The sequence below is a fragment of the Monodelphis domestica genome, chromosome 1 (genome assembly GCF_027887165.1).
Source record: "Monodelphis domestica isolate mMonDom1 chromosome 1, mMonDom1.pri, whole genome shotgun sequence".
In the NCBI taxonomy this organism is placed as follows: domain Eukaryota; kingdom Metazoa; phylum Chordata; class Mammalia; order Didelphimorphia; family Didelphidae; genus Monodelphis; species Monodelphis domestica.
Genome location: NC_077227.1, coordinates 399936207 through 399955060, shown reverse-complemented (window position 1 = coordinate 399955060; position 18854 = coordinate 399936207). Strand labels below are relative to the sequence as shown.

The following is an 18854-nucleotide window of genomic DNA, read 5'->3' as shown; positions in this document are numbered from 1 at the left end:
TTAGGCAGAGCCAAGGATTTCAGCAGTGCCAGAAGCTAAAAAGCAGTAAAGACCCTGGGTCCAGCAGAGCACACAATCTAGTAGAGACCATGAGAACAATAGGAAGGACTGACATTACAAGAAGACTTGAGTGGCTTGTTGCATGAGAGTGTGAGCTGCCCCTCCATGTGAAGGAAATGGGGATTTTCATTGGAGACATCTACCATCAAATTGGGCTGTTTCACACCTATTTCACCCTCCAAACCTCAACCTGGATCCCTTGGCCAATCAGAAAGAGCCCTGTGGTCAAAATTGTGGTCCCAGTAGGAGCAAACCTAGCAGAAAGCCAATTTAGCTAGTTCTGTATCAGAGCTCAACTGTGTTTCATGGTCAAGGAGCAGAGGGAGACCATATAAGGAGAGATAATTCTCAAGTTATCTTCTTCAGATAGACTGTAACCTTTGGATTTTCTCAGCCACTGAGGAAGCAGGGGAGGGCTTCCCACACTGGGCTTAGGAACTATATCTTTCAGTGCTTGCCCTCAAGGTATGCCTGTTACTAAACTCCCATGGGGCACGAGCTCTTGCAAGGATGCTAATAAAGGGCTTTTCTACTTCACAATTGAGTAAGAATTTTCTTTTTAGGTAAGGCCATGTACTTGCATTCCTAGGTGTAGGTGTTCCCTACATGAGTAATTTTCCACAAAACTGTCTCAGCAGGCAGGCTAAACCAGATTGAAGGTGGTTTATAGGCTTCAAACCTGTCAGTGAGTTAGGGGGATGTCTACCCCATGCAAGGGAAGCCTTCCCCAATAGAATGGTGAGAGGAGAACAGTTTGTTCTAATGGTCATGATGAGGGCTGAAGCAAGTGCTAAGAGCTTGATCAGATATGGAGATGCTAGGGTCACCTGCTGCATCTTAGGCCATTGCCAGTTGCCCTGACTTTTGTTATCACTGGACTTGGATGTCTGGAAGAGAGACATATGACTTCATGCAGCTCTATTTCACTGAAATCCAGTTCATGAGCAAGTCAAGACAATATCTCACAATATCATTGATCCCCTTGAAATGAAGGATAAAGAACAATTTTCCATGTGTGTACCTTGACTGTGTGCTGCTTAACAGGCATGTGTGCCTTCATGCATGTTCCTTGGCCATGTGTCTGCTCTTCCTATAGATGCTGTGTAGATTTGTGGGAAAGTGTGTCTCAGGGTTATGGGGATTATATTTTGTTGCCATTTCATTAAATGCCTTTTCTTTGAACCAATTTGACCTCTGCCTGTCTAGTGAAGTAATAAGCACACCCACAGGATACTGTGAACCATAATTTCAGGGGATGCAGATCCATAGAGCACCTTAAATCTGGGATAGCTGTCCATTAGGAATGGGGTTATAGGATGCCCCTAGCTACCACACATACAAAGTAAGTGGCAGTTAAATTCGGGGCTTTTGAATCCAAGTCCAGTATTTGATCTATTATGCCATGTTAGGATTCTTTTTTCTTTTCCTTAGAATGTATTTAGGGAATGTTACCCAAGATTACTGCTTGTGAACACTTGCTAGCCTAAACCCATGTAGGAGATAACTAGGTTTTTGAGAATTGATTTTTATCCTCGTAAAAGAAAGAAGAAAGAGATTGTTTACAACAAGAATATAACTGACCACTCTACCTGTCTGTCTGTCTAAAATTGATTTGACAGGTAAGCAGAGGACATAGAAGCATAACTTTAAGGTTATAATTCTAAATCTATGCTCCTATGGCTTCCAGTTTTATCCGTTCTTTATAAGGGATATTAGGTGTCATCCAGACTGACTCTATTTTTTACAGGAGGAAACTAAAACTCCTAGAGGTAAAGGACTTATCTAGAGTCACAAGCTACTAAATATCTGAAGTGAGGCTTGACCCCAGAAATTCCTGACTCCAAGTCCAGTTTGATTTGAAACCATGTCATACCAAGATTGGTTGAAGGAACTAGGATGTTTAGCTGGGAGAAGACTTGGAAATGGAGGGGAAAAGGGAGACATAATATTTGTCTTAAAATATTTAAGAGGCTGTCATAGAGAAAGATTAGTTCTGCTTGGCCCTAGAGGGAAGAACTAGGAACAATGAATAGAGGTACCCATCAGATCTATGTAAGAAAACAACTTAATTGAGATCTGTCCAAGCGGTATAGGATTCCTTAGTTGGTGATGGGTTTCTTATCCCTATAGGCCTTTTGTAAAGGGCTTTGCTGTTTAGAAGGGGTTGAACTGTACATTTTCTTAGATTCTTTTTAACTCTGATAATCTGTGAAAACAACAGAAACCTAGGCAAAATAACTATAATTCATAAACTCTCCCCCTGTGTAAGATGGACATCCCAGCTTCTTGAAAGCACTCTGATATCCCACCAGAGGTTCACTTATCAAATTTCTTTCCTCTCAGGATGTGTGGCACCTGATAGTAGCAGGGTTGATGTTTAAAGAGTGGGATGGTTCTACAGACACAGATAACAGAGTCGGGGAGAACAGACATAGGAAATGGATGTGGATTTTTGGAAGGAGAAAGGACAGAGACTTGGGACTTTGGCAGCTGGAGTAACAGCATAGACATACTAGCTTTCTTGCCACTGTTTATCATTATACTAGTAATAGCAGCCCTCTTGGTGTCTTTAAGCAGTGCTGTCTTCTAGTGAGCAAAGGGCTTTGAGGGCAGATAGATGCATAATGGAGCTGACAATTCAGTAAATCTAAGATTTGATTTGTGCTTTGGAGAAGATGTAGAGAATCACACCCATTACAATTCTTGGCTGAGAGATTGGATGAAAGAGACTTATCAGTTTCTAAAAGCTCTCTTAGGAATAGGAACTTCAGTAAGAAGGTAGAATTCTACTAAGAAATCTTGGCAATCAGGGAATAAATAAGGCAGTGGATTGAAAATTTTTTTAAAAAGAAGCTATTCCATATCAAGTAGTTGAAATATCAGGCAATTTTCTAATCAATAAATAACCCCAGACAGTGTCCAGGGACTCTTCAAAGATAGTATTTCAGAGCCATCCATTGTCTGTTGGGAAATTGGTAGGATCCTTTGGTAAGTAGGAAGAAAAGAGTGATGAAGAATTAGCCAAACAGGCTTCAAGAAGGGCCTGACCAACTACAGATAGACTGTTATAGTTGGACTAAGTAATTTGAAAACAGTTTCAGAGGAGGAAAAAACTTGATGTACCATGGGAGGAAGAATGAGAGGCTAATCTCAACTTTGTCACTGGCACTGTGACTTTACTTTTTGGTCCTCTGTTTTATAAGGCTATTGGACTAGATGGTTCTTAAGATCCTCCAGACTCTGAAAGGTTATGAATCTAAGTCATAGAGTCATGGAATGTTAGCTTTTGAGGGAACCCTAAAGATCCAGTTCCCTCTTTTAACAGAGAAGGAAAAAAGCTCATAGAGATGAAGAGCTAGGGCTTAAACCTACACCTCCTGTTTTTTTACATCTGGATATAACCCTGGGAGACGGAAGAAGGAAAAGAAACAGATATTGCTTCTCCCTCCCCTCCCCCCAACTACTAGAGAATTGGGACCCTTCTCCTCATCTGTTATTTAGGTTCAAGGTCATTCCAAGGTGGGCCCAAACTAATCCTGCCATGTTCTCTCCCTGGCTGAAGAGGGCACACGCTAACTTGTATTCTCCTTCTGATTTCTGTTTGCCATGTTGACTTGCTTCAGCTGTAGTCATCTCCTCCTGCTCACTCCCCTGGATCTGAAATGAAAGTGGTGTAATTGGATGCACTACGACAGCATTCAAGGACAAAAAACATTTTTCTGAAAGCATTTCCCCCCCTGTTGCTGGAAGATTACATCTGATGTGATAATCCAGCCAGGCTCCCAGTGGGTACCACAGCTAAGTAATTTACCCTTCCTGAAAAACTGCCTGTGACTCTGCTGTGGTCACTGGAGCCATTGAGGTGAAATTATTTCTTTCAGAAAAGAAAACAATAGGAATTCTGTCTTCATACTATCCAATAATCGAAGCCCCTTAGAAAAAAGAGAGACCTAGGAGAGAGAGGTGGCCAATGCTCATGCTTGAGTATATATAGACATACCTTGTTTTATTGTGCTTCACTTTATTGCACTTCATAAATATCGTTTTTTACAAATTGAAGGTTTGTGGCAGCCCTATGTGGAACAAATCTATTGACTCTGTTTTTCCAATGGCATGTGCACACATCTTGTCTCTGTCACATTTTGGCAATGCTCAAAATATTTCAAACTTTTTCATTACTATTACATCAATTTTGGTGACCTGTGATCCATGATCTTTGATGTTCTTATTGTAATTGGTTTGTGGCATCAGGAACCACACCCATAAGAGGCCATTAACTTCATGGATGTATTAATGTGTGTGTTCTGACTGAACCACCTCCTGGCATTCCCTGTCTCTCTCTCTCCCTATTCCTTGAGACAACGATATTGAAATTAGACCAATTATAAGTCTACAATAGCCTCTGTGTTCAAGTGAGAGGAAGAGTCACTAAATGGGGCAAATTTCATTATTGTCTTATTTTAAGAGATTGCCACAGCCACCCCAACTTTCAGGAACTCCCACTCTGATCAGTCAGCAGCCAGCAACACTGAGGCAAGACCTTCCATCACCAAAAAAATTATGATTTGCTAAAGGCATAGATGATGGTTAGCATTTTTTGGCAATAAAGTATTTTTTAATTAAGGTATGTACATTGTTTTTTCCCCAACATAATACGATTGCACACTTAATAGACTGCAGTGTAGTGTAAACATAACTTTTATATGCACTGGGAAACCAAAAAATTCATGCGACTCATTTTATTGAGAAATTTGCTTTATTGCAGTGATCTGGAACTGAACTCATAATATCTCTGAGGTATTCTTCTAATTAGAGAAGGAAACGGGGAGTCATGGGCTTTCAGAGCTAGAAGACACCTGCCTTGTTCATGAATTTCTTCTACAGTACCCAACAAGTGGTCTTCTACATCTGCTTGGACACCTCCAGATAGCAAATCCACTAAAGAGCACTAAACTGACAGGAAGAAATAACAGTCAGCCACCAAGTACTTACCAAGCTCCTTCTCTGCCCAGGCCCAGGCTAGACAGTCGAGGAATATAGAATAATGATAAGAAATAGTAATTCAAGTGGTAAATAGGAGCTGCACATATCCAAAACAACTAAAGTCACCAGTCTAGAAGGAATTGGAAATAATCTAGTTCAACCATTTTAATTTTAAAGTCCAATAGAGGCAAGTAGGTGACTCAGTGGATAGAGAGCCAGGCCTAGAGATGGGGGAATCTTGGGTTGAAATTTGGCCTCAGACACTTCCTAACTGTGTGACCCTGGGCAAGTCACTTAACCCCAATTGTCCTAGCCTTTACCATTCTTCTGTCTTAGAACCAATATACAGTGATAATTGTAAGGGAGAAGGTGAGGGTTTAAAAAAAAAGTAGAAGAGAGGGAAAATTACTTTCTTTGTTAAATGAAATTTAATTTTTAAAAGTATGAAAATGGATTTGATTAATATAATTATGACAATAGTAACAACTTATAGTTAAATATCAGCTTGAAGGCTTGTGAAATTATTTCCACATGAGATACATGTAAAGCATTTAGTATAGTTCCTTGCATATAGTAGGCACTTAATAAATGCTTGTTCTGTTAGTATTCCCTTAGCATATAAGGAAGTTAGGTAGCATAGTGGATAGAGTGCTGGGCTTGGAGTCAGGAAGACCTGAGTTCAAATCCAGTCTCAGATATTTATTAGCTGTGTGACTGTTTACCTCAGTTTCCTCATCTATAAAATGAGCTGGAGAAGGAAATGGCAAATTACTCTAGGATCTTTGCCAAGAAAACCCCAAATCGGTAATGAAGAGTCAGACATGCCTGAAATACTTAGGAGGCAGTCTTGTACTTTGGAAAAAGCACCAGTTCTGGAGCCTGAGGACCTCGATTCAAATCCTACTTCTGTGGTTTAGTACTCAGGTGATCTTGGGCAAATCTCTTAAACCAGAGTAAGTTAGGGAGAAAATTAGGGAGTGGGGACTTTACTCTCTCTCGCTGGGGACACTTAAAAGTATTTATATTGAAGGACTAGAGGAGCCAGAGTGGTAGGTGGAATGGACCTTGAGCCAGGGTAGCAGATTTTGGGGAAGGAAGTGTTCCTGGGATGTGATGGTCTTTGTCGAGGATGGGGCTGAATGGGAAGAAGCTCACTTTGGATGTATCCACTGGTAGTGAGGAAACACACCCTCTGATGGTACTGTTATGCTCCCTAAATTTTGGTGACCCGGGACAAAGCACTGATAACCCTACCTTAGTTATATACGCTTTGCTTGTTCGTATTCCTAGAAATGAGTTTATCCAGAAATAAATCCCGTTGTTATTGGGGGCAGTAAGAGGATGAACATTCTTAATTACATTGAACTTTCCATGTGAATCTGTGAGCATTTCTGTGGAATTCATGACACCCCAAGAGCATTTCACCACCAGTCATGAGGGGAAGCATGACTCCCCAGTTTCTAGGAGACATCCCTCTCTTTAGGCTGCTTTCTAGGGTTCCACACTGCCCTCTTCCAAGGTTGCTGGGAAGACAGCCTCAGAGGGGCCAGGATGCTGAGGGCAGGTGGTCAAGGAACAGGGGACAGAAATGGAAGTTGGGAACTTCTGTAGAGAGGATTTAGGGGTAAATGAAGAAGGGAGAAAATTCGGTGTCCCTCTGATAAAGAGAGACACAGAAATCATTCTCTCTCCAGGTGGAGAGGAGCTAATCAGGCAGGGATTGATGTGGGGAAGCTGCTGCTAGGAAGTGCATGCAGCCTCCTGTTGAAAACAACAATGTTTGCAGCCCTGGAGGCACTGCCTTGTGAGGGATGTTCCTGCCTTAGAACAAAGTTGGCCTGCCTGCCTGAGTCTTGGGGGAAAGCTTTGTACAGGCTCTTCCCTCATTCCCCCTCCCCCGTGCTTCCTCCAGTCTTTTCCTTTATTAATTTATTCCTTTATTTATCTATTTATTTATTTATTTATTTATTTATTTATTTATTTTTCATTTACTTATTTATTTATTCATTCATTCATTCATTTATTCATTCATTCATTTATTTATTTTTCTGAAAAGAGGGGGAATATACTGGTTTATTTTGCCAATGCGGGGGTTCCCTTCAGCCCCCCCCAACCTGAAGCCACTGGGCCTACCTTGTCATTGGCTCTTGTCCTGAGGGGGGTGGGGCAAGAGAGTGAGACTGCTGCTCCCCCAGCCTGTGGCCACATCTTTGTATGGAACCACTTTTGTGTAATTTACAGCCTGAAGCTCAGAGAAGATGATGGTAATAACAATAATGTAACTAGCACTTCAAGGTTTGCAAAGAACCATTTTTTCTTCCTTCCTTTACCTTCTCTCTTATATTGGTTCCAATGTGGAAAAATGATAAGGGTTAGGCAATGGGGGTTAAATCACTTCTAGGGTCACAGAGCTAGAAAGTATCTGAGGTCAGGTTTGAACTCAGGTCCTCCCCTCTCTAGGCCTGGTTCTCAATCCCGGGAGCCACCTAAGTGCACCCCACCCCATGTGTAAAGAACTTTAAAAATATTATTTTAATCTTGCAACAACCCTATGAGGAAACTGCTATTATTATCCCTATTTTACAGATGAGGATATCTGAGGCACAGAGAGGTTAAATGACTTACCCAGGATCACACAATAAGTACTAAAAGATGTGACTTATAGAATCTTTGTAAAGAAATTCAGGTTGATCCTAGCTCATCAAATACTTTGACTAGAAATTGGGCAATACTTTTGGCAAACATAGGCTCTTGGGTCCCAACTTTAAGGAAGAGCTAAGAATGACTTTTTAAATCAGAAAGTCAATTTTTTTTTTCACTAAGGTTTTCCTCCAAAGCTCTTTTGTGGCATAACAATGAACCTGGGCTTTAGAGGTCTGTGCCAAAAAAAGTCCAGGTTCTGGTAGGCTTTGCCTAGTTGGCAGAGCTTCAAGTGCTGACCTAGCATCAGATTCTGTGTCTGATCTGAAGACAGTTAAGGTCAGAGAGGTGGACAGAGGGGGTGGCTGGGTGATTCAGTGGAGAGAGCAGAGGGAAACCAGAGTTCAAATCATACCTCAGACACTCAATAGGTGTGTAATTCTGGGCAAGTCCCTTTCCCCTATCTGCCTCAGTTTCCTCATCTGTCAAATGAGATGGAGAAGGAAATAGCAAATCTCTCCAGTATCTCTGCCAAGAAATGCTCAAATGGGGTCACCAAGAGTTGGACATACCTGAAACAAATGAACAACCACCACCACAAGGTCAGAGAGGCTCAACAACAGGTGGGCTGGAGTTTGATGAATTGGGGCCACAGTAACTCCTAACTGCTCACTTGTCAGGAGGTCTTGATAGGAGGAACTTGAATATTCCCACCTTGAAGGAATCAGAGCCCTTCAAGGACTGAATTAGGTATAATTTGCTTCTATTTAAATGTTTGTTAAGTAGCTTCAGTGAAAGCCATTTAAGAGCATAGAGCTGGATTAGGATTCCAACAACCCTTCCAGATCCCAGGTATTGCCCCTTATTGCCTAGGTGGCTTTGGGCAAGCCATTTAACCTCTGTGGGCTTCAGTTTTGTCATCTGTAAGATGAAGTGACCTTAGAGTTCCCTTCTAGCTCTAACTGTGTGATCCCATCATTCTCTACAGAAGAGAAGCTCTGCTTGCAACATATACAATCAGGATGAGAGGAATATGGCTAGGGAGGGGGAAAGAATGAACTTGCTTCCTAGCCTTAGCTTTTGGGCTTGCTCAGATTTATTTGCATGGCAGAGACAAGGCATTTTGGGTCTCCTGAAAAGACACTAGCAGGTCAGTTCCATAGCTCTGTGGTATTTCTTTGGTAGAGCCCCTCTGAAATGGGCCAAAGGCCCTCATGGGAAAATTAAGCAACCAATTATTAATGTGAAATTTCTGACCCTGTCAGAGGTGTAATAGTAAAATTAGGACTCTGGTCCTCAGAATTATAAAAAAGTTTATTAGAATTACTTGGATAGGTAAAAGATGAGAAATAGATAGATAGAAACATTTAAAGTAGCCTAATCTAGTTTCCACATGGGAGTTCTAGCAGCCACCCCAGCAACAAGTTTCTTCCCCTACCCCAGAAACAGAGAGCAAGAACTTCCCTGTTTGCCCCTTTTATCCCCTCTTTTACATCTGGTTCAAATTCAGTCATGTCTGTTTCAAGTTTAGAGTCACATAGCCTACACCAGGATGTAGGGATGCAGAAATGCAGAGATGCAGGAACTTCGTGACACAGGGATGCAGGCAGGGCAGCATCCTATGCCCAACCCCAGGAGAGGGGTATAGATTCCCTTCAAACAGAGTGAGGTCTCTAACAAAGAGGTATCCTTGGTGATTTAGAAATTAAGGTGACCTAGAGATGGGAGGTCCTGTATACACATCTGACCTCAGATACTTCTAGCAGGGTGACCCCAGGGTCACATAACCCCCATTGCCCACTCTTCTGCTTTGGAACCAATAAACAGTATTGATTTTCTAAGATGAAGGTGGTAAGGGTTAAAAAAAAGTAGTTAAGGTGAAGAAAATAGACATATCTAAGGGGACTTTTTTAGCTGGGGGTAGCTCTGGCTCTTTGTTCCAAACAGCTTACCTCCCAGGGGAAGGAATACTTTTTTTTTTCCTGGGGAGAAAGTTCCTATTCTAGCCAAAGCTCAGAGAAATAGGCCCCACAGAAAGGAGACAGACTTTGAAAGTTAGTCTCTTTCCAGTCTGATACCTGGGTATGAGGGTTTTGCTCCAAAGGAGGTGTCACAGAAGAACCTTTATGCTTTAAGTTAAAATAGTCATAGCAGAGGAGCCCACTCCTTCAGTTAGGAGTGGTGGAGCCATGCCCTCAGCCTTGCAGAGTCTACCTGTCCTGGGGGCACCACAACCTTGGAGCATTGGAGGAGTGGTTGACCTCTTTGTGAATGTGACTTGGCCACATGTATGTGTGCCCTGGTGTGGGACCTTTCAGGAGACCACTTTTGTCCCATGCATTTGCTACCTGTTTGCCTTTTCATACAAATTACTTACATGTCTCCATTCTTCCTCTGATGGAGTATGTGTATGTGGGAGTCATTCCTGGGCTCTTGGAAGGAATGCTTTATTGCTATTTGTTTTACTATGCCATTTCATTAAATGACTAGTTTTGAATTAATTGTATATTCTGGTTGACTAGCAAAAGTAAGTACATCAGTGAGGGTTTGTGGGCTATGGTTTTGGGTGGATGTGGATCAAAAGAATTCTTTAAATCCTGGGGTAGCCTTGTGTAGAGGACTCATGTGAAATGGAAACTCTAAGTCACATTTACTCTACTTTTTTTCCTTCAGTTTTTAACCTTAATTTAAAAAAATTTGAGCCAAATATATCTCCTCCCTCCCTACTTTGTGCCTTTCCACCTCCCTGAGACACCAAGCAATCTGATATAGATTGTCACATTTGTACTTGTGCCCTATGTCCCATCCTATAGATGGTAGGAAGGAAGAAAAGTGTTTGTTCTGGCCTCCAGCAGAGTCAGCTGGTACCTGCTATTTTTCTAAAAAGTCCCCTGCTTCCTGACACCCCTAGCCTGCCCTCCTAGCCTTGTTCACAAGAATAGGAGCAATAGGAGCAATCTTCTCTTTCCCCAACTTATCCTCTCTAGGCACGGACTGACCAGATAATGACAGACAAATCCCCAAATCGCAATGGAAAATGTTGTGAAGGAGCTGCCTCACTCTACTAACTTTCCATAATTGGTGGAGCATCAGCAATAGAATTTGTGCAATGCAGTGGAAGAGATCTATTAAGAGCGTCTTCCAAGGCTCTGCTGCTGAGGAGAACAGTTAATTGAAAGCACCGTACTCACTCTAATTGTGTCTTTCCATAAGCTTTACTTGAATCGATGTGTAAAATGGACTTCACCTTGAAGATAGTTTTTCTGATGTGCTGAGCCACTAGAGCTCTGAATGGGGGTAAGCATAGAGAGACCCCTCTTCGGTCTACCTCATCACTATATACAGACTATCTTCTCTTTTATGATCATACCACTTTTTATTTTGGGTTGGATTTAATTTCTTTTTGCTCTTTAAGAAAAATATCCTTGGGGCAGCTAGGTGGCTCAGTGAATAGAGAACCAGGCCTGGAGATAGGAGGTCCTGGGTTCAAATTAGGCCTTAGACACTTCCTAGCTGTCTGTGTGACTCTGGGCAAGTCACTTAATCGCAGTGGTCAAACTCTTGTCATTCTTTTGCCTTGTAACTAATGTTCAGTATTGATTCCAAGATAGAAGATAAGGGTTTTAAGAAATAAAAATAAAAAAAGAAAAATATCCTCTAATGAATCTTCTATTCATGGAGAGGAGAGTTCAGAGGCAGAGACTGAGGACTGTTTAGCATGTAGCTATCTCTTTCTCCCCTGGAAGCTTACAGCTCCTAAATAAAATGATTAGAAGGCAAGGGAGGAGACTGCCTGGAAAAATCATCTTATTCTTACAGACTTTTCAACTCCCTGACCTCGCCTTTTAAACTTACTGTTATTCTTGTATGTCCTTGCCTCTATGTCCAGAAAAGAAATAGGAAGAGTGTGAAGAATGCATGAATCAGATGGTTTCCAAGTAGACTCCTCCCTCACCTTCTAATCATTTTGGCTGAGATCTGTGTGCTTTCTGGGGGAGAAGGAGCTAGTGCTAAGCAGGCCTCAACCACTTTACATTCCGTAAATAGACTATTCAGTCAATGATACTATTCTTAAAGAGAAAAAATATGTATCAAATCCAGCTTAAAAAAAAAGCTTGGTGTGATCACAAAAGAGAAAATGAACTATTTTGACTATCTAAAATTAAAATGCTTTTGCACAAACAAAATCAATTGAGCTAGGATAAAAAGGCAAAGTGCCAACTGAGAGAAAAAAATATTGCATCAAATATCTCTAGTCAAAGTCTGGTATCCACATATCCAGGGAATTAACACAAATACATGACCAAGACTCATTCCCTAATAGATAAGTAGTCAACATATGACTGTAAGAAGGTCTGCAAATATCAACAATCATAAGAAAGATTTTACTAAATCACTAATAATAAGATAAATTTGGCATAACAACTTTTGGGGTTTCATCTTACGTCCAGCAAATTGACAAAGATGACAAAAACAAGAAATAGTCAATATTGAAGGTGTTATGGGAAGATAGGTACACTGAAACTTAATTGGTGGAATTGTGAATTGGTAGAGCCCTGGTGGGAAAGAATCTGAAATTTTGTGAGAAAAGTCATTATAGTATTCATAGCTTTTGACCTGGAGATAGCACTATGGGCATGCATCCCAAAGAGATCAAAGACAGAAAAAAAAAGGCCCTATGTGCTACAACAAAATATTCAGAGAAAACTCATTTGGTAGTGCAAAAAGTTGGCTATAGAGTCAGAAGATCTGGGTTGGAATGTTGCCTTTCATGCTTCCTCTCTGTGTAACTGGGCAAATCATTTAATTTCCATTGGTTTTGTCAATGTGGAATCTAGGAATCCCAAACTTGTAGCCTAGTGGGAATCTCAGGCTAGCAGTTTCAGGCTGGTTGGGAGACCCTCAGGGGAAAGACAATCCACATCAGGTGGGAGCTAAGCCCAAGCTGAAGTTGAGTGACTCTGGCACTATAGGCATCAGTCTGGCAAAGCTGAAGGTCCTGAGTTCGATCCTCAGAAGGAGGGTGTGATATCTGGAGACCAAGAGTCACTCAACTTCAGCTTGGGCTTAGCTCCCACCTGAAGTGGATTGTCTTTCCCCTGAGGGTCTCCCAACCAGCCTGAAACTGCTAGCCTGAGATTCCCACTAGGCTACAAGTTTGGGATTCCTAGATTCCATGTTGACAGTTTCAATTCTCTTATCTGTAAAATGAGACATTCATGTTAGATGATGTCTAACATCTAGATCTATGAACCTTTGAATTGTAATGCTATGACTGCCCATTGATGAGGGTACGACTGGAAACATTTTGCTATATGAATATAATGTAATCATATTATTATTAAAAACAAATAATGAGGAATTCAGAGAAACATCAGGAAATTTTCTGATTTGATGTAGAATAAAATAAATAGAACCAAAGAAACAATATGCACAATGACTGTAATAATGTAAATGGAAAGAATAAAAGGAAGATGAATGAATACTAAGTAACTGGGAGGTCTAATCTTGTCTCCTGAAGAAGTGGTGCAGAGGTGAGGGATACAAGTGTGGAATGTTTGTCTGTACTTCCAGAATATTGTCAACACTGCCTCTGTGTTGTTTGGTTTCCCCTTACATTTTTGTTTGCTTTTTTTGTTACAAAGGTAACAAAACCTCTTTTTGGGGTAGGATGACCTAGCCTCATATGTCTGTGATGTTAAAACAAAAGGCATTGGTGCAGCTATGTATCACAATGGATAGACAACCAGGCCTGGAGACAGGAGGACCTGGGTTCAAATTTGACTTCAGACACTTCCTAGCTATGTGACTCTGGGCAAATAAATTGTTTAACCCTTACTGCTTTTATTCATTGGAACTGATATTTAGTATAAATTCTAAGAGAATGTAAGGGTTTATGAAAAAAAGGCGTTAATAAACCTTGGCTTAAAAGGAAAAAATTGGTACAGAAGAAAAAATATTAGATTCAGAGCAAGAATACCTGAGTTCCAGTCTTGGCTTTGTGACAGGGATGGCCATTCATTAGAATGAATTTTGTATCTGAAGTCTAAGGAACATGGGTGTGAATCCTATAACTTCCCCCTTTTCCCCTCTTTGACTGTGAGTGGTTTCCGGACTAACCATCCGTTAAGTACCCTTCCAGGTACATATCCAGTGTATAGAGGACTAGAATCTGGAACACCTGAATTCAAATTCAGTCTCAGATCCTTATGTGATCCTATTTGCCTTAGTTTCCTCATTTGTAAAATGAACTGGAGAAGGAAATAGCAAGCGACTCCAGTATCTTTGCTAAGAAAACCCCAAATGGGGTCATGAAGAATCAGACATGACTGAAATGACTGGACAAATAGAGTTAACAAGGTCCTAGATGTTCTTTGGATCAACCTTTGCTCCAGTGCATCATCCTCAACTGTAGAGTTCCTAACAATCACTGTTGTTGTCAGTGCTTTGATGCATAATAAGGATCTTAGAAATTAGAACTAGAGGAGACCATATAGGCTTAAATCCCTTCTCTTTAGAGATAAGGCAACTAGAGTGTCAAGAATGGAAATGATTTAGTCAAAGTCACAGAGGTAAGAAGTAGCAGAATTAGGATTTGAATCCATTGTATTTGATGCGAATGCAGTATATTTTACATTTACATGAGATCATATTGCCTTTCTGATATCATCATACATGTTTAATGGGTAGGAAATGGAGCTGTAAACAGGGGAGACAATTTAATCTGGTTCATACAGCTAGTAAGTATCATATTTGGAGCCTTAGAGTTATTCATCTGTGCCCTTCCTGCTCATTTGCTGGTCTGAATTCCTACCCATTTCTCTAAGATGACTGAAAGACCTATTCTTTGCTATCTGAGAGAGTACCAGGTTACGTGTTAGAGGTTCTTCTTCTGACCTGAATTCTGCAGAGACCCGCTCACAAGATAAGATATTTGATTGTCTTTTAAGGTACCATTACTAGAGACTTTCAGGATGAGCCAAAAAAGAGAAAGGATTTGTGGTTATTTGTAGATATGGCTGTGGATAGAATTATATAGGGCGTGCATCTTTGAGATGGAAAAGTGTGGGCTTCTGTGCTGTTCTTTCTGTTGGTCCTAATACATGGTCAGAGACCCTGGTGGCATTAGTTATATTATTATTATCAATAATACCAGTTCATAGTTATAGAGTACTATATAGTTTATAAAGTATTTTTTCTAGGGGAATGGTAATAAACTTGTACTTGTTATAATACCCATGCCATCTCTGGACTTTTCTTTCTTTCTGGATTCTTGAGATTTGATTGATTCCAGGACCTTGGATAGCCTCTTCTCTCATACATTCAGTGACAGCAAGTTAACCACCTCATGGAGCAGTCCATTTCATTATAGGATGGCATCAATTATAAAATCTTCTTTAAAAAAAAAAAGAATGTGAGCTTCTTCTTTTTCTTCAACTTTTACCTTTCATCTTAGAACCAATACTGTATATTGGTTTCAAGGCAGAATAGTAGTAAGGGCTAGTAGGCAGTGGGGGTTAAAGGACTTGCCCAGGGTCACATAGCTAGGAAGTGTCTGAGGTCAAATTTGAACCCAGAACCTTCCATCTCTAGGGCTAGTTCTCAATCCACTGGGCCACCTAGTTGCCTTCAAGAATGTAAGCTTTTTGAAGGAGACTTATCTATTTGTATTGTGTTATGACACAGGGAGAAATGGGTTGGAAAAATAAGTGAGAGATGGGTTTTGCAGAAGAAGATCTAGTCTCATGCCAGGAACTGAATGACAACAGGACAACATGACAGGAACTCAGAGGAAAGATTTGAAGGGGCATCAACTGCTCTTGGGGGCTTTTTGCTTCCTGTCCCTGGAGCTGAGTGGAAGCTTTTGAACTTCCTGTCCCTGGAGTTGAGTAGAGATAAGATATCTGATCTCTGTTGTTCCTCCCTAGGTAAAAGCTGCAGTGAAGTTGAAGTGAAGTGTTCCTTCCTGCTGAGAAGTACCTTCCTTACTGAGAAGATTAAATTGAAGGAGATCCATGTAACAACTAGCCTGATCAAGAGACAGTATTGGTCTAAAGGCCTGAGACAAATATCTGTGCCTGGCCTAGCTGGGTTGGACTTGAAGGACCAGCCCTGGAACCTATTTTCTCTGACCCCCTTGCCCCTAGAGCCCCTGCAGTAAAGTTAATGAAGAACCAGTTACTGGAATGTGCTAGGAACTGATAAGGACCCTGACCCCAGGAGTTCCTGTCACTCCCCCTCCTGACATATGCCAGGAGCCATAATGACCCCTAACCCCAGGAGTTCCTGTTCACTCCCCCCCACCCCAGGAATTCCTGTGCACTCCCTCTACAACAAAAGTGTATAAAAAGCCTGCAAGCCCCAGACTCAGGCCTAGTCATTTTTAGAGTGCTGAGCCCAAACTGTAATTTGTTTAATAAACTCCCTCCTGTGTGTTACATTGTTGGTCTTTGTTTCATCCTTGGGATGGATAACTGGGCACTTCAGACTCAGTCATCAAGAGTTCAGTCCTTGGCCAGATAAAGATTGTTTTATCTTATAAAACAACCTGGAGGATTAATTAGATCTAGGTGTAGTCAGTGAGGTGTGGGGAATCTTAGCCAGAGATCCAGGGCTTAGGGAGCATCAAGCAAATGAAGAATTTCCCATGAGGGAAATTTAGAAGGGGGAGGCTAGTGAGATTGATTAGAGCTAGGGAAACCCTGTTCCTTAATCCTCCCTTCCTAATCCTTTGTTTATGATGAATAAATCCATTTTACCTGTTCATCAACACTGTCTTGGAGAACTTATCAAGCACTGGTCCCAGGGAGTGAGGCCATCAGCCTTACTTCACTGAAGTGTATGTACTGAGGGTTCAAATATACCTTAGTATACTATCATTATTTCAATTTCCAGGACTTAGCATGTTGCTTTGTACATAGTATTCAGTAAATACTTTATCATTTTCTATATTGAGCTGACATATCCCTCCTCATTTTCATCCATTGCTCTTAATTCTCTTCAATGGACACAGAACAAAGTTCCTGGCTCTTTCCCACAGCAGTCCTTCAGACATTTGAAGGCAGTTCTCATGTCTTTCCTGAGTCGTGTCTTTAGCCAAACCCTCCACAATTCTCTGAACCTTTCTTCCATTGGACATCGGCTTTCTTGCACTCCCAGAATTGGAGTTACAAGGGAGTCTGCCAGGCTTGCAGATGGAAATTTTGGAATAAAATTCTTTCTGGCCTGTCAGCCAAATTCAGTGAATGGTGTGATTCATGGAGGTGTCAGGACTTGAAATCACTTTGGAATGAATACAACAGTATAACCTCCACACTCGATTCTGCTTTGTTCTATAGAATAACTCCAGTCTTTTGAGTATTTGTGTGACTTAGGGTTGTTCTTGGCTTCTAATTTATCTGGCTGCCCCTGTATGCAGTCAGAGATGCATGAGGAGGAGTCGAAATGGACACTTGGTTTTTGGGCTACAGGGAGTTGGATACCATACCCACCAGCTGGTATAATATCTTCCCATTTCTCTTTGTGCACTGTTTGCTGGGGCAAGGTGGGCAGAACAAAATCTACTTTCTTTTCCTTTGTGATGCAGCCCTAGAAATTCTTACTAGGGAGTATTCACCCCTTGATCTTCTACTTGTTTATGAATTCAATTTTAGAAAATGAATCTCCATTTTAAAAAATAAAATATTAATCCCAAAGCAGCAAAAAGGGCCCCCAGGGGCCATACATATCAATTTTAATTAATACCTGAGCAATAATCCCATTTCCAACATTCCTGACAAGTAGCTTCCAGCTTCTACTTAAAGATGGGATATTTACTTCCTTTCCAGGTAGCTTATTCAACTTTTGAGTATCTCTGTTTGATAGAAATTGTAGAGGCAGTATAATTTAGTGAAAAGAAGTCAGAAGATCTGATTTCAAATTCAGTTCTGCCACTTACTCCCGGCATGATAAGTTTGGCAGGTCTCTCTCTTTGGGCTTTAGTTTCCTTCTCTGAAAAAGGAATTGGTTGAATTTTCACTAAGTTCTATTCTGTTTCTAAATTTATCATCCTCTTAAATTATCTAGCTATAGTCTGCTATAAAAGGTGTTCAAGGAGGATTAGCATCTCTGGTGTGAGGGCTTGTCAAGCACTTTTCAGGGCTGCTCATCTTCCTTTGGTGTCTATTTGTTGTCACCCAATTCTGTGACTCCAAGAAATTATAGCCTATAGAGAAGCCACACTCCACTGAAACTGTTTTGACAGATGACTAAATCAGGTTGAGGATAAACCAATAGGCCTCAAATCTGTCAATAAGTTAGGGGGATGTCTACCCCAAGCATATGAAGACTTCCCTAGCAGAATGGGTGGATGGGAATAGTTTGTTCCAACAGCAATGAAGGTAGCTAAAGTAGGTGCTGTGGAATTCTTAGAGATTGGTTAGATATCAAAGACATCAAGGGTTATCCACTACATCTTTAGCCATCACCAGACATCCTGACTTATTGTGTCACTGGACTTGGATGACTGGAAAAGAGAGTGAGACTAACAACTTTGTACAACTCTGCCTCACTTAAATGTAATTCATGAGCAAGTAAAGACATCACCAAGGATGTTAACTGGTTCTCCTTGGAACCAAAGGATGAACAACAACTTTTACCTATTGCTTCTAGTTCCCCCCTTGGGACTTTTTATCCAAGGTAAGCTCAGTTGGTTTGTGCTCTTCTAAATATTTATTAACAAAAAAAGCAAAGAAACATAACATTCTAGATTTTCAAAGTTATTACAGGTTATCTCTAGCTATATGGGACTTAAATGACTATTCATTCCCATAGCTGATGGTTGTTATCTTTCATACTTGAAGAGGAACAAAAAGTATCACTATGTTGTCTGTGTCTGACTAATACAAGCTCAGAAGTCTGCCACAGGTTGGGCACAAATACATTGTATGAACATTTGGGATGGAGATGTCTCCAAACTGTCATATCTCATGTTTCTTTTGAGCTACCTCTGGCATACAATATTTATGAACATTTTTGGGTAACCAAGTTTTGTCATGATCTTGTACAAGCCCTCATGACTTTCAGTGTCAAAGGCCTTGGACAGATTGATGAATGTCATATACAAGCCTCTGTTCTACTCCTGGCATTTCTCCTAGAGTTTTAAACAAGCAAACACTATATTGACTGTTCCT

General features: G+C 40.9%; 1 long non-coding RNA gene across 3 annotated transcripts in view; it reads left to right on the top strand.

Moving 5' to 3' along the window:
* The window catches only part of LOC107650764 (uncharacterized), a 45879-nt gene extending 29426 nt beyond the window's left edge, over positions 1-16453 (top strand). For all 3 annotated transcript variants that reach the window (XR_008915221.1, XR_008915222.1, XR_001626720.2), the window contains one exon: positions 15612-16453. This is a non-coding gene — a long non-coding RNA (uncharacterized LOC107650764). The remainder of the gene's footprint in view (positions 1-15611) is intronic.
* The last annotated feature ends 2401 nt before the right edge of the window (positions 16454-18854 follow it).